Source organism: Balaenoptera ricei, chromosome 4 (assembly GCF_028023285.1).
Source record: "Balaenoptera ricei isolate mBalRic1 chromosome 4, mBalRic1.hap2, whole genome shotgun sequence".
In the NCBI taxonomy this organism is placed as follows: Eukaryota; Metazoa; Chordata; class Mammalia; order Artiodactyla; family Balaenopteridae; genus Balaenoptera; species Balaenoptera ricei.
In genome coordinates, this window is record NC_082642.1 from 29,955,018 (window position 1) to 29,978,247 (window position 23,230).

General features: G+C 46.5%; 1 protein-coding gene across 2 annotated transcripts in view; it reads right to left on the reverse strand.

Moving 5' to 3' along the window:
* Window positions 1-22,986, reverse strand: part of RFTN1 (raftlin, lipid raft linker 1) — a 206,540-nt gene extending 183,554 nt beyond the window's left edge. Inside the window, exon 1 of one of the 2 annotated variants that reach the window (XM_059920383.1) lies at window positions 22,694-22,986. The gene's annotated coding sequence lies outside the window, so the exon portion shown is untranslated. Of the gene's footprint in view, window positions 1-22,335; window positions 22,426-22,693 lie in introns of those variants that run through there. The other variant, XM_059920384.1, reaches the window with a different exon arrangement.
* Between the last annotated feature and the right edge of the window lie 244 nt (window positions 22,987-23,230).

Here is a 23,230-nt window from a genome sequence, read left to right on the forward strand (position 1 = left end):
GTGGAGAAAAGGGAACCCTCTTGCACTGTTGGTGGGAATGTAAATTGATACAGCCACTATGGAGAACAGTATGGAGGTTCCTTAAAAAACTAAAAATAGAATTACCATATGACCCAGCAATCCCACTACTGGGCATATACCCTGAGAAAACCATAATTCAAAAAGAGTCATGCACCACAATGTTCATTGCAGCACTATTTACAATAACCAGGACATGGGAGCAACCTAAGTGTCCATCGACAGATGAATGGATAAAGAAGATGTGGCACATATATACAATGGAATACTACTCAGCCATAAAAAGAAACGAAATTGAGTTATTTGTAGTGAGGTGGATGGACTTAGAGACTGTCATACAGAGTGAAGTAAGTCAGAAAGAGAAAAATAAATACCGTATGCTAACACATATATATGGAATCTAAAAAAAAAAGGTTCTGAAGAAACTAGGGGTAGGACAGGAATAAAGACGCAGATGTAGAGAATGTAGAGAATGGACTTGAGGACACGGGGAGGGGGAAGGGTAAGCTGGGACGAAGTGAGAGAGTGGCATGGACATATATACACTACCAAATGTGAAATGATAGCTAGGGGGAAGCAGCCGCATAGCACAGGGAGATCAGCTCGGTGCTTTGTGACCACCTAGAGGGGTGGGATAGGGAGGGTGGGAGGGAGGGAGACGCAAGGGTATATGGGGATATATGTATACGTCTAGCTGATTCACTTTGTTATAAAGCAGAAACTAACACACCATTGTAAAGCAATTATACTCCAATAAAGATGTTAAAAAAAAATACTGTTTTATATCATTTTTCTCCCCATCTGAGGAAAATAACACCTCAGAGTGCCTCAGTTCCACTATACTCTGTATACATGATTTAAAATGGGATCTAAAAAGCAATACAAGTGCATCATGGTATCAGCCCATCTGAAAAAAAGACAAGAGAGGTGTCGCTCCGCTGTGGTTTCTAAGAGGGGATAATAAGTTGTTACGATTTCCAAAGTCCTTTCTACCCTCAACAGTAATTGTTTAGACAGGATTTTACATTCAAAAAAACACCTCTCAAAGTAGATGGTGGTACTTTTACAGGCCTCATCTAAAAAGTCCCTGTTTATTTCTTTTTTAGACCAAACCACAGGAACAGAGCGATTCTTCCAGACTCAGAGTCATTTGAGACCAAAATGAAAACTGGCTGAACACTAAGAGAGGGCCGCAGAAATTGGAAGCAGAATCCACGTGTATCGGAGCAAAGATCCGTGGCTGCGGTTTGGAAAGAAAACGGAGAAATGTTAATACGATGTGCATACGAGGGAGGGTCGGCTGAGCTTCCAGGGGATTAAAAACAATGAATGTTCTCTGTTTATTTAGGCAGAATGACATTCATGAAACGACTTTTTATCCACTCCCCAGACTTCAGCGGGAGATATTTTCCCTTTTGTGACTGAGCCTGGCTAAGTTCCCTCCTCTCTGGGGCACCGGTGCTGCCATCAGAACGTATTTCACAAATATATTAACTGGTCAAGAATATCACAAACAGAAACGTGGTGGCCACTTCCTTTTTGAGATAAGAATTTCCGTTGGCTCAATCCATTCACAAGGTACCCAGCTTCCTCCGGCAACTTGGCCAGCTCCAAAAAAACAAGATGAACCGCACAAAAGCAACGAGGCTGGGGAGGGAGGGAACAGGCTGATGAAGTGACAACCAGGCTATATTTGCAGTAATTAAAAAAAGTCTGGAAGGATGGATGAGAACAGGAAGGCTTACTTATGCCTTAATAAGGGAACATTAGTGTCCAAAGGGCCAGAGCAGACATGATTTATGTGCAATCTGCATGAACTGATTACTTGTAAAATACTCTGCAGTTCTGCAGATATAATAGCTGATAGGCACAGAGGCTGCATATTTAACTGCTAAAAAGCAAGCCGCCTGGCATCCGCTGGGGCAAAGCAGAAGCAGACAGGGAGGCCCCTAGGTACTGGGGAACAGGTAACCTGGTGAGATAAGTACTATCACTGCCAGAACAGAACTGGAAATAACCCAAAGGCTTACCAGTCACTCACTCGTCTTCCTCCCTACAAAGGACTGAGCATTTGCGGACCTCCAAGAAAAAAAAACCCTTCCTCAAAAATCTTCCCATTCTTGCTATCCTATTAGTTAAATTCTAGCATTAGAGAGTCATTCCTTTGAGAACACCCTACCTCAGCATCGCCTTTGAAACCGCAAATATCTCCCTGGGACGGGCAACAAACCAAGCTCCTGGTAGCCACTAACACTTTAGTATGATTTAATTTCTTCTCTCAAGGACAGGTTCCCGCACAGCATAAAAAAAGGAGGAGAGGATTATCAGGATGAGTAAGATAGTCTCAGACAAATTTGGGGCTGCAGGGAGGCATGCCAGGAAGTATCAGAAAAACTCCCAATTCATAACTTTGAATTTAAGGTTTTAATCAGACTATCCCAAACCAGAGGTCCAAGTTCACTCCAAAGGGCACTGTGCTTGTCTCACAGGACACAGCGAGACCCTGGGAAATCATCTATGTGATCAGACACTGTACCAGCCAGGTGCAAAACTGTACTATCAGTGAATCCTTGAGGTCTCAAATTTTAGGGCATGCAACCCTGGTTAAGCAACTGCTTCTAAAGCACAGTTCTCTCTGGGAAGGGAATCATGGTGAAGCCGTTGCCAGCCACCAAAAGCTTCGTGTGAATTTGTTCCTCTTACTCGTTCGTGTTAGGGCCCTACCTTGCTTGCTACTGGCACATTTGCTTTCCTCCTAGTTCCTTCCTGCATTCTTCCACCAACCCCACCCCCTGTCAAAATAGGAAAGACTTTTACATCACTCCAAAAATGTCTCTTCCCGTCCCTACTGTGCTCAAACAAGTCACAAAATCTAGCTTACAAAAAGAAGGAAAACTAAGATATAAGAGTGCCTTTCATGATTATCTACATTTTGTAAACTTCACTGTTTCCAATGCGAGGTTCCCAAATCCTGGTTGTATTAGAATCCCACAAGAAGCTGGGGCAGAGGCTGGATTATGGGCCTTGGAGGGCAGTGAGAGGTGGAGGAGGAGGAAGGAGTGAAGGGCACAGCCTCACCGGATGCCGGCAGATGGGGCTGGCGTAGCTGCACATCCCCCTCACAGACAATCAGGGAGGGTGTCAGGGGTCAAGGTAGGGCAGAAGGTAAACGGTAAGTGTGATGGTTTTTTTTTTTTTTTTTAAACATCTTTATTGAAGTATAATTGCCTTACAATGGTGTGTTAGCTTCTGCTTTATAACAAAGTGAATCAGTTATACACATACAATATGTTCCCATATCTCTTCCCTCTTGCATCTCCCTCCCTCCCACCCTCCCCACCCCACCCCTCTAGGTGGTCACAAAGCACCGAGCTGATCTCCCTGTGCTATGTGGCTGCTTCCCACTAGCTATCTATTTTACATTTGGTAGTGTATATATGTCCATGACACTCTCTTACCCTGTCACATCTCACCCCACCCCCTCCCCATATCCTCAAGTCCATTCTCTAGTAGGTCTGTGTCTTTATTCCCGTCTTGCCACTAGGTTCTTCATGGCTTTTTTTCGTTTTTGTCCGTAGATTCCGTATATATGTGTTAGCATACTGTATTTGTTTTTCTCTTTCTGACTTACTTCACTCTGTATGACAGACTCTAACTCCATCCACCTCATTATAAATACCTCCATTTCATTTCTTTTTATGGCTGAGTAATATTCCATTGTATATATGTGCCACATCTTCTTTATCCATTCATCTGTCGATGGACATTTAGGTTGCTTCCATGTCCTGGCTATTGTAAATAGAGCTGCAATGAACATTTTGGTACATGACTCTTTTTGAATTATGGTTTTCTCAGGGTATATGCCCAGTAGTGGGATTGCTGGGTCGTATGGTAGTTCTATTTGTAGTTTTTTAAGGAACCTCCATACTGTTCTCCATAGTGGCTGTATCAATTTACATTCCCACCAACAGTGCAAGAGTGTTCCCTTTCCTCCACACCCTCTCCAGCATTTATTGTTTCTAGATTTTTTCATGATGGCCATTCTGACCGGTGTGAGATGATATCTCATTGTAGTTTTGATTTGCATTTCTCTAATGATTAATGATGTTGAGCATTCTTTCATGTGTCTGTTGGCAATCTGTATATCTTCTTTGGAGAAATGTCTATTTAGGTCTTCTGCCCATTTTTGGATTGGGTTGTTCGTTTTTTTGTTATTGAGCTGCATGAGCTGCTTGTAAATCTTGGAGATTAATCCTTTGTCAGTTGCTTCATTTGCAAATATTTTCTCCCATTCTGAGGGTTGTCTTTTGGTCTTGTTTATGGTTTCCTTTGCTGTGCAAAAGCTTTTAAGTTTCATTAGGTCCCATTTGTTTATTTGTGTTCTTATTTCCATTTCTCTGGGAGCTGGGTCAAAAACAATCTTGCTGTGATGTATGTCATAGAGTGTTCTGCCTATGTTTTCCTCTAAGGGTTTGATGGTGTCTGGCCTTACACTTAGGTCTTTAATCCATTTTGAGTTTATTTTTGTGTATGGTGTCAGGGAGTGTTCTAATTTCATACTTTTACATGTATCTGTCCAATTTTCCCAGCACCACTTATTGAAGAGGCTGTCTTTTCTCCACTGTATATTCTTGCCTCCTTTATCAAAGATAAGGTGACCATATGTGTGTGGGTTTATCTCTGGGCTTTCTATCCTGTTCCATTGATCTATATTTCTGTTTTTGTGCCAGTACCAAACTGTCTTGATTACTGTAGCTTTGTAATATACTCTGAAGTCAGGGAGCCTGATTCCCCCAGCTCCATTTTTCGTTCTCAAGATTGCTTTGGCTATTCGGGGTCTTTTGTGTTTCCATACAAATTGTGAAATTCTTTGTTCTAGTTCTGTGAAAAATGCCAGTGGTAGTTTGATAGGGATTGCATTGAATCTGTAGATTGCTTTGGGTAGTAGAGTCATTTTCACAATGTTGATTCTTCCAATCCAGGGACATGGTATATCTCTCCATCTATTTGTATCATCTTTAATTTCTTTCATCAGTGTCCTATAATTTTCTGCATACAGGTCTTTTGTCTCCTTAGGTAGGTTTATTCCTAGATATTTTATTCTTTTTGTTGCAATGGTAAACGGGAGTGTTTTCTTAATTTCACTTTCAGATTTTTCGTCATTAGTGTATAGAAATGCAAGAGATTTCTGTGCATTAATTTTGTATCCTGCTCCTTTACCAAATTCATTGATTAGCTCTAGGAGTTTTCTGGTAGCATCTTTAGGATTCTCTATGTATAGTATCATGTCATCTGCAAATAGTGACAGCTTTACTTCTTCTTTTCTGATTTGGATTCCTTTTATTTCTTTGTCTTCTCTGATTGCTGTGGCTAACACTTCCAAAACTATGTTGAATAATAGTGGTGAGAGTGGGCAACCTTGTCTTGTTCCTGATCTTAGTGGAAATGGTTTCACTTTTTCACCATTGAGGACAATGTTGGCTGTGGGTTTGTCATATATGACCTTTATTATGTTGAGGAAAGTTCCCTCTATGCCTACTTTCTGCAGGGCTTTTATCATAAATGGGTGTTGAATTTTGTCGAAAGCTTTCTCTGCATCTATTGAGATGATCATATGGTTTTTCTCCTTCAATTTGTTAATATGGTGTATCACATTGATTGATTTGCGTATATTGAAGAATCCTTGCATTCCTGGGATAAACCCCACTTGATCATGGTGTATGATCCTTTTAATGTGCTGTTGGATTCTGTTTGCTAGTATTTTGTTGAGGATTTTTGCATCTATGTTCATCAGTGATATTGGCCTGTAGTTTTCTTTCTTTGTGGCATCTTTGTCTGGTTTTGGTATCAGGGTGATGGTGGCCTCGTAGAATGAGTTTGGGAGTGTTCCTCCCTCTGCAATACTTTGGAAGAGTTTGAGAAGGATAGGTGTTAGCTCTTCTCTAAATGTTTGATAGAATTCACCTGTGAAGCCATCTGGTCCTGGGCTTTTGTTTGTTGGAAGGTTTTTAATCACTGTTTCAATTTCAGTGCTTGTGATTGGTCTGTTCATATTTTCTATTTCTTCCTGGTTCAGTCTCGGCAGGTTGTGCATTTCTAAGAATCTGTCCATTTCTTCCAGGTTGTCCAATTTATTGGCATAGAGTTGCTTGTAGTAATCTCTCATGATCTTTTGTATTTCTGCAGTGTCAGTGGTTACTTCTCCTTTTTCATTTCTAATTCTATTGATTTGAGTCTTCTCCCTTTTTCTCTTGATGAGTCTGGCTAATGGTTTATCAATTTTGTTTATCTTCTCAAAGAACCAGCTTTTAGTTTCATTGATTTTTGCTATTGTTCCCTTCATTTCTTTTTCATTTATTTCTGACCTGATCTTTATAATTTCTTTCCTTCTGCTGGCTTTGGGGTTTTTTTGTTCTTCTTCCTCTAATTGCTTTAGGTGCAAGGTTAGGTTGTTTATTCGAGATGTTTCCTGTTTCTTGAGGTAGGCTTGTATTGCTATAAACTTCCCTCTTAGCACTGCTTTTGCTGCGTCCCATAGGCTTTGGGTCGTCGTATCTCCATTGTCATTTGTTTCTAGGTATTTTTTGATTTCCCCTTTGATTTCTTCAGTGATCACTTCGTTATTAAGCAGTGTATTGTGTAGCCTCCATGTGTTTGTATTTTTTACAGATCTTTTCCTGTAATTGATATCTAGTCTCATAGCGTTGTGGTCGGAAAAGATACTTGATACGATTTCAATTTTCTTAAATTGACCAAGGCTTCATTTGTGACCCAAGATATGATCTATCCTGGAGAATGTTCCATGAGCACTTGAGAAAAATGTGTATTCTGTTGTTTTTGGGTGGAATGTCCTATAAATATCAATTAAGTCCATCTTGTTTAATGTATCATTTAAAGCTTGTGTTTCCTTATTTATTTTCATTTTGGATGATCTGTCCATTGGTGAAAGTGGGGTGTTAAAGTCCCCTACTATGATTGTGTTGCTGTCGATTTCCCCATTTATGGCTGTTAGTATTTGCCTTATGTATTGAGGTGCTCCTATGTTGGGTGCATAGATATTTACAATTGTTATACCTTCCTCTTGGATCGATCCCTTGATCACTATATAGTGTCCTTCTTTGTCTCTTGTAATAGTCTTTATTTTAAAGTCTATTTTGTCTGATATGAGAATTGCTACTCCAGCTTTCTTTTGATTTCCATTTGCATGGAATATCTTTTTCCATCCCCTCACTTTCAGTCTATATGTGTCTCTAGGTCTGAAGTGGGTCTCTTGTAGACAGCATATATATGGGTCTTGTTTTAGTATCCATTCAGCCAGCCTGTGTCTTTTGGTGGGAGCATTTAATCCATTTACATTCAAGGTAATTATCGATATGTATGTTCCTATTCCCATTTTCTTAAATGTTTTGGGTTTGTTATTGTAGGTGTTTTCCTTCTCTTGTGTTTCTTGCCTAGAGAAGTTCCCTTAGCATTTGTTGTAAAGCTGGTTTGGTGGTGCTGACCTCTCTCAGCTTTTGCTTGTCTGTAAAGGTTTTAATTTCTCCATCACATCTGAATGAGATCCTTGCTGGGTAGAGTAATCTTGGTTGTAGGTTTTTCTCCTTCATCACTTTAAGTATATCCTGCCACTCCCTTCTGGCTTGCAGAGTTTCTGCTGAAAGATCAGATGTTAACCTTATGGGGATTCCCTTGTGTGTTATTTGCTGTCTTTCCCTTGCTGCTTTTAATATGTTTTCCTTATATTTAATTTTTGACAGTTTGATTAATATGTGTCTTGGCGTGTTTCTCCTTGGGTTTATCCTGTATGGGACTCTCTGTGCTTCCAGGACTTGATTAACTATTTCCTTTCCCATATTAGGGAAGTTTTCAACTATAATCTCTTCAAATATTTTCTCAGTCCCTTTCTTTTTCTCTTCTTCTTCTGGGACCCCTATAATTCGAATGTTGGTGTGTTTAATGTTGTCCCAGAGGTCTCTGAGACTGTCCTCAGTTCTTTTCATTCTTTTTTCTTTATCCTGCTCTGCAGTAGTTATTTCCACCATTTTATCTTCCAGGTCACTTATCCTTTCTTCTGCCTCAGTTATTCTGCTATTGATCCCATCTAGAGTATTTTTAACTTCATTTATTGTGTTTTTCATCATTGCTTGGTTCCTCTTTAGTTCTTCTACGTCCTTGTTAAATGTTTCTTGCATTTTGTCTATTCTATTTCCAAGATTTTGGATCATCCTTACTATCATTATTCTGAATTCTTTTTCAGGTAGACTACCTATTTCCTCTTCATTTGTTAAATCTGGCGTGTTTTGACCCTGCTCCTTCATCTGCTGTGTGTTTTTCTGTCGTCTCATTTTGCTTATCTTACTGTGTTTGGGGTCTCCTTTTCACAGGCTGCAGGTTCGTAGTTCCCGTTGTTTTTGGTATCTGTCCCCAGTGGCTAAGGTTGGTTCAGTGGGTTGTGTAGGCTTCCTGGTGGAGGGAACTAGTGCCTGAGTTCTGGTGGATGAGGCTGGATCTTGTCTTTCTGGTGGGCACGTCCACGTCTGGTGGTGTATTTTGGGGTGTCTGTGGCCTTATTATGATTTTAGGCAGCCTCTCTGCTAATGGATGGGGCTGTGTTCCTGTCTTGCTAGTTGTTTGGCATAGGGTGTCCAGCACTGTAGCTTGCTGGTCGTTGAGTGAAGCTGGGTCTTGATGTTGAGATGGAGATCTCTGAGAGATTTTCGCCGTTTGGTATTATGTGGAGCTGGGAGGTCTCTTGTGGACCAGTGTCCTGAAGTTGGCTCTCCCACCTCAGAGGCACAGCCCTGATGCCTGGCTGGAGCACCAAGAGCCTTTCGTCCACACGGCTCAGAGTAAAAGGGAGAAAAAATAGAAAGAAAGAAAGAAAGAAAGAGGCTATAATATAGTGAAGTAAAATAAAGCTATTATAAAGCAGAGCTATACAGACAAAATCTCCCCCAGAAGCATATACATATACACTCACAAAAAAAAGGAAAAGGGGAAAAATTAATATATCCTGCTCTGAAAGTCCACCTCCTGAATTTGGGATGATTCGTTGTCTATTCAGGTATTCAACAGATGCAGGCACATCAAGTTGTTTGTGGAGTTTTAATCCGCTTCTTCTGAGGCTGCTGGGAGAGATTTCCCCTCCTCGTCTCTGTTCGCACAGCTCCTGGGGATCAGCTTTGGATTTGGACCCGCCTCTGCGTGTAGGTCACCTGAGGGCGTCTGTTCCCCGCCCAGACAGGACGGGGTTAAAGGAGCAGCTGCTTCGGGGGCTCTGGCTCACCCAGCACGCGGGGAGGGAGGGGTACGGAGGAGGCGGGGCGAGCCTGCAGCGGCAGAGGCCGGCGTGACGTTGCAGCAGCCTGAGGCGCGCAGTGCGTTCTCCCGGGGAAGTTGTCCCTGGATCACGGGACCCTGGCAGTGGCGGGCTGCATGGGCTCCCGGGAGGGGCGGTGTGGAGAGTGACCTGTGCTCACACACAGGCTTTTTGGAGGCGGCAGCAGCAGCCCCAGCGTCTCACGCCCGTCTCTGGGGTCCGCGCTGATAGCCGCGGCTCGCGCCCGTCTGTGGAGCTTGTTTAGGCGGCGCTCTGAATCCCCTCTCCCCGCGCGCCGTGAAACAAAGAGGCAAGAAAAAGTCTCTTGCCTCTTCGGCAGCTGCAGACTTTTTCCCGGACTCCCTCCCAGCCAGCTGTGGTGCGCTAACCCCTTCAGGCTGTGTTCACGCCGCCAACCCCAGTCCTCTCCCTGCGATCCGACCGAAGCCGAGCCTCCGCTCCCAGCCCCGCCCGCCCCGGCGGCTGAGCAGACAAGCCTCTCGGGCTGGTGAGCGCTGCTCGGCGCCGAGCCTCTGTGCGGGAGTCTCTCCGTTTTTCCCTCTGCGCCCCTGTTGCTGTGGGATCCGCGCTGTTAGCCGCGGCTCGCGCCCGTCTCTGGAGTTCGTTTAGGCGGCGCTCTGAATCCCCTATCCTCGCGCACCAGGAAACAAAGAGGGAAGAAAAAGTCTCTTGCCTCTTCGGCAGCTGCAGACTTTTTCCCGGACTCCCTCCCGGCTAGCTGTGGTGCACTAACCCCTTCAGGCTGTGTTCACGCCGACAACCCCAGTCCTCTCCCTGCGATCCGACCAAAGCCCAAGCCTCAGCTCCCAGCCCCGCCCGCCCTGGCGGGGGAGCAGACAAGCTTTTCGGGCTGGTGAGTGCTGCTCGTTGCCGAGCCTCTGTGCAGGAATCTCTCCGCTTTGCCCTCCGCACCCCTGTGGCTGCGCTCTCTTCCGTGGCTCCGAAGCTTCCCCCCTCTGAGTGTGATGGTTTTTTAATGTGACCCCCAAATCCTTTGACACTCCTGCCATCGAGAGGTGGGGCCTATGTCACCTCCCCTGAATCTGGGCTCCGTGACTGCTTGCTATAGAAAGTGTCAGATGATGCGGTGCCAGCTTCTGGACCTGAGCCTTAAGAAACTGGGAGCATCCACTGCCTGACTCTTGGGACCCAGCCACCATGCCATGAGGAAGCTCAAGCAGCCCCGAAGAGAGTCCCATGTACGGAGGAATCCACAGCCAGCACCAACTTGCCAGCCATCGTGCCAGGGAGCTGCCTTGGAAGACAAGCCTCTGCCTCAGTCAAGGCACTGATACCACGTGGAGCAGAAATGAGCTGTTTCCACCAAGACCTGCCACATCGGCAGATTCCTGAGCAAACTACACCATTGTTGCTGTTTTAGGCCTCTAAGTTTTGGCGTGATTCATCATACAATAGGTAACCTCTACACCAAGTTTGCTCCAAACAACCACAGCCAGCTGCCTCCTTGGCCAAGCCTGCAGTCAGGGGCCTGCTTCAGCCACTCACGCTGGGAGGACATCTGGGGTGTTTCCAGTTTGGGTCGATTCTAAAAAAAGTGGCTGTAAACATTCACGTAGAAGTTCTGATGTGGACATAAGTTTTCATTTCTCTAGGGCAATACCTAGGGGTGGGATTGCTGGGTTACACGGTAAGTACAGGATCCTGTTAATGAATAACACACTCAGGGTGGCCAGATGCTGACCCACGAGAGGCACGGTGGAAGGTGAGACCCTCTGAGATTCCACGGATTTAGCCCCTCCACCCCCTGCTCACCCTGGGGCATCAGCTCACTGGGAGGGAATCATGACCAGCAGTGCTATTCATGCCTATTTCTCCTTTCGCTATTGTCTGCTTTTGTAAAGGACACTTGCTAAAAATCACCTGTTTGTGATGACATTTTTCCAGTACTTTCCTATGGCCCATCCAACCCCCATTGCTCTGCCCTTCCAAATTCCTATAGTCACTTCACATTGACACCTATGGAAACCAGGTTACTTGTTTTATGTGTGAGTTGATGGTTGGATCAGCTTTGATTATTTGACAGTCACACAGGAGGGTTTTTTCTTCTTTTTACGTCTTTATCTTCCCAAAAGACATCCCTGCACCCACGTGCATGGGTCTCTCTAGCATCAAGGCACCAAGAAAAACCATCCAAGAGGTCTTCACAGGTAGAAGAAAGAGAGGAGGTCTTTCCCCGCTCCTATGGTGAGACAGTGGGAAAAGAGCCAAAATATCCTTATAGTTCTTCAGCAGAAACTGGCTAAACGTTATTAGGACTGGAGACAAACTGTGGAAGAAAATAAGGTAACCACCGGGGGTTTCTGAGACCCACTACAAGGAGAGGCCATTTGCAAATGACCTGGAAGCAAAGATCCCTCAACTGGTGACACTCTGGAAAAATCAATTCTTTCTGAATCAAGCCTAGAAGGAGGTGCGTCTTTGGTATATGTGGGCCCAGTTTCATGCAGGAACTGTCAGCTCCATGAGGGAGAGAATTCATGTTCCAAGTTCATGCATTCATTCATCCAATGCACATTTATTATGGCCTCTTTTGAGTCACGCCCTCAATTAGGAAATACAAAAATGGAAAGACCAGGTCCTATCCTCAAGGCGATCACAGGTGAAGGAGAAGGAAGACAATGAAGAAATACACGAGGTACAGTGAGGCTGGTTGTTCTAGAAGTCTGGGCGGGGTGCAAGGCATTCGGAGAAAACTGCTGTGATATAAAACAGAGGGCACATCCCCATAGACTTGGTTCCAGAAAAAGCTGATCAGCCATGGGGCACGATGTTCTGTGTCATTTTAAATGTTGAAATGTTTGAATTTTTATTTTAAAGTAGTTCTAATTGGGTTTTGAAATACTTCCCCAGATGCAGGTAAAACACTGGAAAACCACTTCAAAAAGGATCACCTCCTTAAACAATTATTTTTCAGCTGGGGTTTAAAAAAATCCCTCAGTTTAAAGGTTGATTTTCACTATCAACTAGCATGCACACATTTAAATAATGGGGGCAATAAATGTAGTTATATTTTCAAATACAAATTAGTTTCATTAAGAGTGAGCCCTCATTTACCACACTTGCTGCTAATCTGAGGCAGACTGTAAAGCTAATTTTAACAACTGCCAACAGCTCATGACAAGCAACCAGAGATGGGGCAATTATACGCAATGATGCTGGATCAGCTGGCAAACTCATCCTTTATTTCTCCACTCAAATCCTATATTTAAAGACTCGAGTGTGTTTATTACATCATTCAGGCACCCAAAGTAGGAACTGATGATCCAAATTAAGAAGTTTTTACATGATAAGAACATCTCTCTCCACCCAGAAATGTAAATGAAAACTTGAAAATCCAATCAGCTGTACGGATGGTGTCAAATCTTGATATCCTACAAACTAAGACAGAAACCCAAGGATAACTAAAATGGACCCATTGAAAGTATTCCTGATTCAATGCCAAGGAAAAGCACAATCTGTATGAAACGGGGTTATTTCACGGTGCTACTTTTTTTAAAGTGTCTATGTGTGTATCTGTATATGAAAATCCACGTTTGTTTTTTTTTTAACTGGCAGGTTAAATAAAGATATTCACAGAACTTTCCTCTGGGTCACGAGGTGATGGGAGACATTCTCTTTATGGTTTTCTATACTTTCAAGTTTTCTGTGTTGCATATGCATTACGATTCCTAGTTGAAGACCACAAGATGTATCACGGCCAGCCTGCAAGATATCCCTCAATAATCCTCCCGTTCACCAGTGGTCCCCTCCTCTACTGAACAGGGCTGACCTGTGTAGTCAGTAGGATATGTCCCTGGGGGAAGCCTGCTGCCACATTGTAAGAACACTCTATTAACCCCGTGGAGAAGCCCCCAGGGCAGGGAACTGAGGCCTCCAACCAACAGCCACGACGAACTCAACACTCAAGTGGGAGCATCCCTCAGCTCCAGAACAGCCTTCAGCCCAGCCAGCATCTTGACCACAATCTCGTGAGAGACCCTGAGTCAGAACCACCCAGCTCAGCTGCTTCTGGATTTCTAACTCACAGAAGCCCCGCGAGATAATAAACGTTCATTACTATTTTCGGTTGCCAAGTTTGGGGGTAATATGTTACACAGCAGGAGATAAGGCATACGAGGGGTATTTACATTATCAAAGGAAAACACTCGGTGGAGACTGATCCAGACCACCTTTCTTCTCTCCCACTAGCCTCCATCACAACCACCCTTAAATAAAACAGCCTCCCCTCAGAAGAACTTGCTACTCAAAGTGTGGTCCTCAGACCAGGAGCAATGGCACTCCTGGGATCAGCCCACCCAGGCCTGCTTAACCAGAATCCACTTTTTCACACACGATTCATCGAAGTCTGAATCACAGTAAAGCTTGAGAAAGCCTGGACCATGGCGGTGGTTCTCAATCTTGGCTGCACGCTGGAATCACCTGGACAGCTATTTTGATGTCCAGATGCCCAGGCATTTGGGGTGGGGCCCAAGCATCATTTTTAAGACACCCCCCAAGTGATTCTAGCTGACATCCAGGATTGAGAATCAATGCCCTCAGAGCAAACCCTGTCTTTTCCCACTCCTGACCCTCTCCAATGTCCTAACACCCAGGCCACAGGGGCCCAGGGTCTCTCTTAGGCCGCTTAGCCAGGGCTGAGGACCACAGTCTAGAAGAACGTGGTCTTGCTGACCCCCTTGGTTCCACCCCTGCATCACCTGAATCTCTCTGGACCTCATACCCTCCCTTCCCAGGCTCTCTGTTGTTGTCCCAAACACAAGTGCACCCCCAAATTTCTATCTCCAGCCTCCATCTGTCTCTCTCTTCAAATTACTTTCACTACCAACCACCGCAAACATATGGATAAGGATAAAAAAATGAGACATCTCTGTACCCACTACCCTGATTTAAAAAATGTTTTTATTTTATTTGCTCACATCTTTTGTTTTTGTAGAAATACAACTTTTGGGGTGCAGCCCTCATTCCTGTCCCTTTGTCCCGTCTTTCTGTCCCTGCTCCTTATCCTGTACACACTACATATAATACCCAGAACAATACAGGGCAAAGGTTCTGACACTTTCCAGGTCATGGCACCCCCAGTGTCCCTATACGTTTTTTCACAGCACCCCCAGGCTAAAAGCAATACCCACAGCTCGATTTATTAAGTAGTCAGGTCCAAACAAATTGATAGTTATGTATAAACAACTTAGCAGCCTTTTGAAAGAACAGAATACACAAACTGAAAAAAAAATTTTTCCTGCATCCTTAAATTACCATAATTACTTACTACTGGGATGTGTGCATCCATTTGGCACTGGGAAACTTCTCGAACCTCAGAATCACACTGGACACCACCACCCTCATCTCCTGTTCAACAATGATCTTCTTAGCAACCACCCCAAATGCAGCTTTGCAAAGATATGACGTCATCAAAAGGAAGTGGTGGCCTTTGATGTTGATCCTGTGAACTATCTCAGGCTAGTAGTGAGGGTGGCGTCCAACATGCAAGTACCACTTGCTGCGGTGCCTTGGGGTGCCTTAGTACAGAGTTTGGGAACCTCCAATACAGGGAGGCATGTAGGCTCAAAAAAGTTCCATAACTGCATCATCTCCCCCTTAGCTGTCAGATTCCCCTCCCAGCCTGACTGCTCTCCAGCTCCAGCAGACATGCCCACAGACCCGTTCCAACATCTTCACCTGGAACTTTCCCGGCACTTCTAGATGAATATGCCCCAAAGAGAACACAACACCCTGCCCCAAAAACCTGTTCTTCCTCCTGGGTTTCTTGTGTGTATGTGTGTCCTTATGTAGATATCTACAGAGAGAGAAGTTGGGGCCGATTTGTTTTAAAGGACTTGTCTTTGGACTTGGAGGTTGGCAAGTCCAAAATCTATAGCACAGGCCAGAAGGCCAAAGGCCCAGGGAAGAGGTGATGGTGCAGAGCTGAGCCCCAGGCCCATCTGGAGGCAGAACTCCTTCCTCCTCGGGAGACCTCAGTCTTCTAAGGCCTCGGACTAGTTGGATGAGGCCCGCCCATATTATGGAGGGTGATTCAAATGTTAATCACATCTTTAAAAATACCCCATGGCAACACCTAGACTGCTGTTTGACAAAAAACTGGGTACCCCCGCAGTAGCCAATTTGATACATAAAATTAACCATCACGCCCTCCTTCACTGAGCACTTAGTAGGTGCAAGGCACTGTTCCAAGTGCCAGGGATACCGAAGTGAAACAGAGACAAAGACCAAAACAAAACAAGACAAGAACAACCCCGCCCTCGTGGACCTTACTTTCAGGAGCAGAGAGACAGGCACTAGACACATAAAAATAATGAATGAAGTTCAAGTTTAAAAGTATGTCCCATAAAGACAAGTAAGGCAGAGAGGAGCATTAGCAAGTACAGGGGAGGGCACAATTTTAAAAAAAAACAGCGTGATCAGGGAAGACCTCCCCCAGAAGGTGACGGCGAGCAGAGTCCTGAGGAAGGTGACAGGGCGAGCACTGGGATGAGGGAGCAGGTGGCCACAAGTGCAAACAGGCCGGGATGTCCTGGACCTGCCCGGGGAGGTGGGGCAGCCTGGGCGGCCGTGGTCAGGACGCTGGCTTTGTCCCCAGTGAGATGGGAGCCCTAGGAGGGTTTCGAGCCCCGAGGGAGACACGATCACTCTGACCCTGGGAACAGGGAGACCAGGTGGTGATGAGGTGTGAGCAGAGGTCAAATTCTGGATACGTTTTGAAGGTAGGAAGTGAGATTTCTTAGTGGTTTGGAGACAGGGCATGAGAAAAAGAGGGCATGCAAGACCCCTCTCAGGTTTGTGGCCTGAGCACCTGTAAAGCTGCAGTGGCCACCTCCCAAGACAGGGACGCCGTGGAAGGAGCAGTTGGGCCAGAGGAGACCGGAGTTTGTTCTGGATGCGTTAACTCCATCCAAGGGGAGGTGGGGTGGACAGCCCGATGGGCCAGTCCACAGCTCAAGGGAGAGAGCTCTGGAGCTTTGGGTACCACCCCATCTTCCCACGGGACAGCAAACTTCTCGAAGGCAGTTACCTCTTCATCCTCAACAACAACTACCCCAATGCCCTGCCCCAAGAGATGCAGAGTAACACCTACTCCGTCAACAGACTTCCGGAGAAGGAAAGGTGCCTATTATCTGGAAAAGGATGGAAAGGGCCTTTGGAATATTTGCCTGTTGCTCTCAAGTTCGCCTTTTTAAAAGCACAGCACAGGGGCTGGTGAGGTTCTGGAGCCAGAGCGCCTGGTTAAAGTTCCAGGGCCCCTACTTCCTAGCCGAGTGACGTCAAGGAAGCCACTTAACCTCAGGGTTCTCAACTATAAAATCGGGATGACCGCAGAATCCACTTGCAGGGTGAGGACTAAATAAGTTAATTTAACAGGGCTTGGAAGAGCTCAGGCACCTAGAAATGGCTGTCTAAATGTTAACCATTATTAGTACTATTACTAGTACTACTTGTTATCGATGATAAAGATCCCTGTTAACCTGCTATAATTACACCACACTGAAAGGGTGCTTATAAAGTGTCCCAAGACACTGGAAAAATCCCCAAAGACCTCTCTAAATTAAAGAAGTGTTTAAATGAACAGTCTGATTTCTTGTACTCTGCATTTCCAAAATCTTATAATACACGATATGGTCACGTTCCATCAACCAGAGTCTGTGATTAACCTAATCTCTTCTCATCCGACTTTAATGGATAAGGTCTATTACAAAAATGTCTCCAAATCTGAGTAATTTGGGAGTTATTCCATAAAACTTGAAGGATCCTCAGAAGTGTTTCCTCGGGGTGAAATACTCATTAGGGACTTCCAACACACAAACACACACACACAAACAACACAAACACACACGCACAAATGGAAGCTGATAATCCTTTGCAAAGAATAAATGCTGCCCATGCAGGGGGTCTGCCTATGGAACAGCACAATGGGACAGTTTAGTTTTAAAAGCCAAAGAACGTTGTCAGTGAAGTGCAGCTGGCTTCCTGGTTGAAAAAGTGTGGAAACATCCAATACAGCTTCATAAAGTAGCACGAGAGTTGGTGAGCATCAAACAAGCTGAGCAAACATAGCTGATGTTGACTTCCCAGCTCTGGGGGCTCTGGGTTCCCCACTGACCCCTGTGGGCTGGCGTCCCTCTCCTTTGAACCGAGCCTGAGTAGCGGACACCCCCTAAAGGGGACGTCCCTCCGCCACCATCCTGCACCATCAGACACGATGCCGTGGCCCCTCCACTGCTCCCTACACCACAGGGGCAGGCCCGACCCAGAAAAACCCCCTAACGAAGCCCCCAGCTACCCCAAAGGATGTCTGTTCCACCTCAGTCTTGGCAGGTAGCCACCACACATAGAACGTGACCTGATTTTCTAGCTCTTTGGTTCTGGCCCCGCTGAGAGCGCTTTTTCTTCCTGAATTCAGCCCAGGTAGGGAGTAAGTCGCACAAATGCATATTTAAAAGCTGAACTGAATTCTTTGGAGAGCAAGGAAATTAACAGGGCCTCAAGCAGTGGCCATCGCTTGCCCGCTGTACCGATCTTTTCAGAGAAAGCATCTTGGTAAAATACACAACGATAATAACGAGAGCCCCTTTGGGGGCCCAGGAGAAAAGGGAAACTCAAATTTACGTCAAAAACTGAATGTGAGTGGGAGGAAAGATCACACACACACACACAAACCTTTTTATAAACATAAAAGAAATGTCTGGCTAAATTTATCTCTTTGTCAGTGAAAAACAGCCTAAGCTTTAGCCAAGAGTGTGGCCAGTTCTTAAACTGAAGGACAAAAGAGAAATGCTTAGTATAGAGTAGCCCCATCAAACAGAACTTTCAACGAGGATGAAAATACATCTGCTCTGTCCAATTCGCTCGCCAATAACCACGTGTGGCTCTAGGGCTCTTCTTGAAAGGTGGCCGGTGAGACTGGAACTGCATTTTAAATTTTATTTTCTTTTAATTCATTGACATTTAAATGTAAATAGCCACATGTAGCCAGTGGCTACTGTAGTGGACGACTCAGCAACAGACACTCAAACCAAACAGCTGGCAACGTCTTTCTTTCCCTACGATAAAATTACAATCATCACAACCAATAATATCTTAAATTGTCACCAAATTAGTACCTCTACCCAGGCTCCAGGTGCCCCAAATATCAGAAAGCCTGAAACAAAAAGGCAAAAGACTTAAGAAAGTGATTCCAGTGTGTCATTTGTTCCAACTTCCATCCCCCATCCAGCTTACATTTCTCTTCTACGACGGCTTTGTGTATTTGGAAATCTATGCTTGCAGCTGGAATCTGCACTTGCGAAACCAGAAGGTCACAGCCTCTTCCCTTAATGTCCAGGAAACATGAAAATGTGAACTTGGGGCAAGCTCCCTAACCTCTCTAAGCTTCAGTTTCCTCAAGGCCAAAGTGCAGATAATAATAGTATTTGCCTCTCACGAGGATTAGATTCAGAGCACGCATGTAAAGAGCCTAACCGTGCCTGGCAAAGAATGGGCGCCTGGCAAGGGGTAGCTATAATGATAATTTTGTTAACAGCAATAGTAAAATCTGCAATAAAATAAAAACGGTGCTACTAGAATGGAAGTTTACAGCTGGCAAAGTTTTCCTAACACTTTGAACCTGTTTCACGGGCTATAGTAAAGTGGCCTCTAGTAAAATACGTCTTGGTGTCCTGACATCTTGGCCATCCCTGTCAACCTCCAGACAGGCAGTCACCCAGATGGGTACCATGAGAATTATTCTGAGCCTCTACCCTGTGGCAGGCGGATGAAGGGAACAGTCCCCAAACATAGTCCAATGTCTTAAGACTCTGTACCACTTGTCAGCTGACCTCAATGAGACACCTCGGCGAGAAGACACCAAGCTTCATCCTGGGTCTCACATAAGCAGGAGGCTCCACTCCTACTTCCTGGATCAGCCAAGACCAGGTTTGGCTGCAGGCCCACAGACGGGGACGAAGGTGCAAGGGGACCTGAGAGTGAACGGCCCATTTTCTCAGCCAGGACAATAAGAGGGGTGTTGACAGGCCATGTTTCTCACTGACAGGCCACATCACTTTAACAGGAAAGCTGTTCGCGCAGCCTTCAAAAAGCCAAATCTGACCTGACTCACAAAGCAAACACAACCGCTTTCAACAGCCAGCTGCCTCAGCCGGTGAAATCCAACGGGAATCTCCACCAGATTCAGAGCAACCAGACCAATATGCCAGAAATCCCCCAGGAGTTTCGAAGCAGAAGTTTAGTGGAACTCTTTGGGGTTTGGGGTTTATTTTTCTTTATATAGAAAGCAGTCGATCTTCTTTCACAACCAAGGGGACGTTCCCCTATGGAATTCCCTTCTCCGAAGATCTCTAAAAATAAAATATTTGTCTGACTGTCTGCAATAATTTAAGAGTAAACCCATTTACTGGCAGAGTCAGAGATTTCTCTCAGCTCCTCCATCTATGAAAACAACATGGTCCAGACTGTCTCAGATGTTCCAATTTCTGGCTCACTCAGGCCCCAGAAGAACACTGGTCTACCATGCTCTTGACTTTGGGCTAGGAAAATGAGTTGTTGTATCTGGACTCTCACATTTGTATTCTTTGCTGGCGGGAGTGTAAAATGGTATAACCATGTTGGGAGAAGGTCTGGCAGTCTCTTATAAGGTTCACATACATCTCTTTTATGACCCAGCAATTCCACTCCATTTACCCACAAGACATGACAACATATGTCCCTAGGAAGACTTGTATACAAATATTCACAGCAGCTTCATTCACAATACCCCCCCCCCCCAAACCTGGAAATAACTCATGTGTCCATCAACAGGGGAATACATAAAAAAACTGCGTTATAAATAAATACTGGACTTTAACTCAGCAATAAAAAAGACCAAATTACTGGTACATAAAACATGGGTGAACCTAAAAAACATGCTGAGTGAAAGAAACTTTACACAATACTGTGGAATTCCACTTATATGAAGTTCAAGACCAGGCTAAACTAACTTTGAGTGAGAAACAAAGGGTGAGGACAGGGACTGACTGGGAATGGGGATGAAGGAACTTTCTGGGGGTGACGGCAACATTACTTGATAGAGATGAGGGTTACACAGGTGTAGGCATCTGTCGAAACATTATGCAAATGTTACCCTCAAGGTCTGTGCATTTCACTATATGGAGATATGTATGTATGTATAAATTCACCATATGTATAAGTTTTACCTTAAGAAAATCATGAACATATATTGAACTCTAAATAATGAAATGTGTGCTGAAACGTTTAGAGGTGACCTGTACCAATGTCTGCCATTTAATTTAAAATGCATAAAACAATAAGTTGAACTGATGGATGGATAGAGGGATGACTAGATGGACGGATGTGTAATAAAGCCAATATCGTAAAATTATAGACTCTAGATACGGGTATTTGGGTGGTCACCGTTCTTGCAACTTTTCTATATTTTTTAAAAGGAGGTGGGTGGGAGAAAGAGTCACAGGGCCCTCTCCCTAGTCCACCAACTTAGAAATTTAGCAAGACACCCATGCCCACCAAGCCATGGGCCCACATAATTTCGATTCTGCTGAAAAGTTAAGACTGGAAGAACACAAGTAGCTTTACAGGAACTCACATCACTCATGCCAAAGATTTTCTGCCTGTTTCCCTACAGACAAAGCAATTATTTGAATGGAAGCCAAAAATTCCTGCTCAAGAGGGAGAAAAAGAACTCACTGACTCGTATTCCCAATTAATTCTCTTTCAGTTCCTGCACCAAATCTATTAGCTAACGGCACAACACCTCTCTTCCATTTGCCCCACGTCCATGCAGCCAAAAGACAAACAAAGAAAAACCGACCCAGCTGCAGCCAGAGGGGTGTCCTCCCAGCTGTCAGGCCAGAAACCCCACTTAAGGCAAAAGAGGATGCAGAGCTCCCTCTGAGGTTAAAGTGATTTCACTGAGGTTAGCACACACACGCACCAAAGAGCCCCAAACAGCTTGTTGCTTAACCCCTCTGTGGGGTTTGGTGACATCTGGGGTCACTTGAACCTGGCAGGGAATTCAGCTGCTCAGAGGTACAAATTAGGAATCCCTGTGGCCAGGGACACGTGGGGTGCAGAGCACGCCCTACGCACGGGCCCAGAGGTGGCTCACATTACGCCTGCCTTCCTTCCTGGCAGGGCCTCACTTATCCTGAGATGACACACGATGGCAGGGGCTGGAAGACGCCTCGCCTGACTGCGCCCACCATCTGAAAACAGCTGTACCAATTACAAGAAGGAAACCAGGTTGCTGGAAACCGGGGCAGTCACTCAAACATAGGAACTGGTGCCAGACTTTTTTTTTTTTTTTTTAATACTTTTTTGTTCTTAAACCCCCTAACAAACTCACTGACACCACCCAGCGTCCCTGGGGACCACCCACAACGACACAGGGCAGCCAGGCGCAAGCACCAGGGAGGCAGGGCGCCTGGGTTACTGCACCTTGGCCTCCACGAGGTTCTCGCTGCCAAAGACAGCGGCAGTCTAGGTGAAGGGCATGAGCCCTGGCGCAGGAGGGGGTGTGCATGCCTGACAACGGGGCTTCCTGAAATAAACGCCGCCACCACCCCGCCCTCACCCAGGTCCACCCTGGTGTCCCTTGGGCCTAGGAAAGTGGTGAGGACGAGGGAAGAAGCCCCCTTTACAGAAGGGGAGATGCCCGTTTTCAGTGCCGGGGACTCCCCGCGCCCCGAGGCTCTGAGTCTCCCTTGGCCGCGGCGCTTCCTCTGAACGCGCGGCACGTCTGCTCCCGCCCGTCCACACCGCTGCCCCGGGAACAAACGCACCTCCCGGGGCGCACGCAGAAGGGCAGCGGGAGCCGCCTCCACCCCACCCCACCCCAGCCCACCCCGGCCTCGCGCTCTCCTGAACCTGGATTCCGGGGCCAGCTCCCGCCTGATCTTTGCCGAGGACGCCCTGCAGCACTGTCCTACACCCACCTGTAGCCTCGAAGCTTCCCCTCTGCTTCCTTCCTAGGCGCCCCGAGCATGCGGAGCCCACGACCCTCAACAGACTGCTCTGGGCTGCCTCTCCCCATGGCTCGCCAGGGATGATTTTTTTTTCCCCCCAAAAAAGTTGGCCCAAGACCGCTGCGTCCCATGGATCCTGTCCCCGGCCCCATCCAATCCGGGCCGGGGTGCAGGGGACGGGGATGGCCCTCTGGCAGCCCCGGCGCCTGGGAAGCACGCCCAGCCTCGGCAACCTGCAGGGAGGCGCCCCGCCAGGCTCCCCTTGCCCGCCGGGTTCCCGCCCCGCCTGCGCCCGCCTCCATCCCGAATCCTGCAGGCGCCCACCTACCGTTCTGGACTAAGCCGAGGAGAAGGCGCGGGCGCGGGCTCCCGGAGACAGCGTGTTCCGTCCCGGGAGGAAAGTTTGTGCCATATACAGGAGGCGGCGCGGGGAAGGCGTGGGCGCCAGGGGGTGGGGACGGGGCAGGCGGCGCGGCGTGCTCGTGTGTCCGTCCCTCCTGCGATCCGTGCGTCTGTCCCTCAGCGGAGCCCGCGGCCGCCGCGCTCCCGCTCGCTGCGTGCGCCCTGAGCCCGGCGCGCTCCGGCTCCAGCCCCGACGCGCCCCCGTCGCCGCCGCGCGTCCGCCGGCTACACTTCCTCTTCCTCTGAACTCATGTGCAAAATATGCTGCGCTGCGTCTTCGCGGGAGCCGCAGCGGGAGCAGCTGGCCCGCCCCGCGCCGCCTCCGCGCCCCGCGCCCCGCGCCGCCGCCTCCAGGCGGCCAGCAACCTGCCCGCTGCACACGGCTTCCCCCCAGCCAGTGACCCTCGCCGCTCCACGGCGCAGAGGCCCGTGGCTCCTCCGCCCACCCTCTCGACCCCTTGTA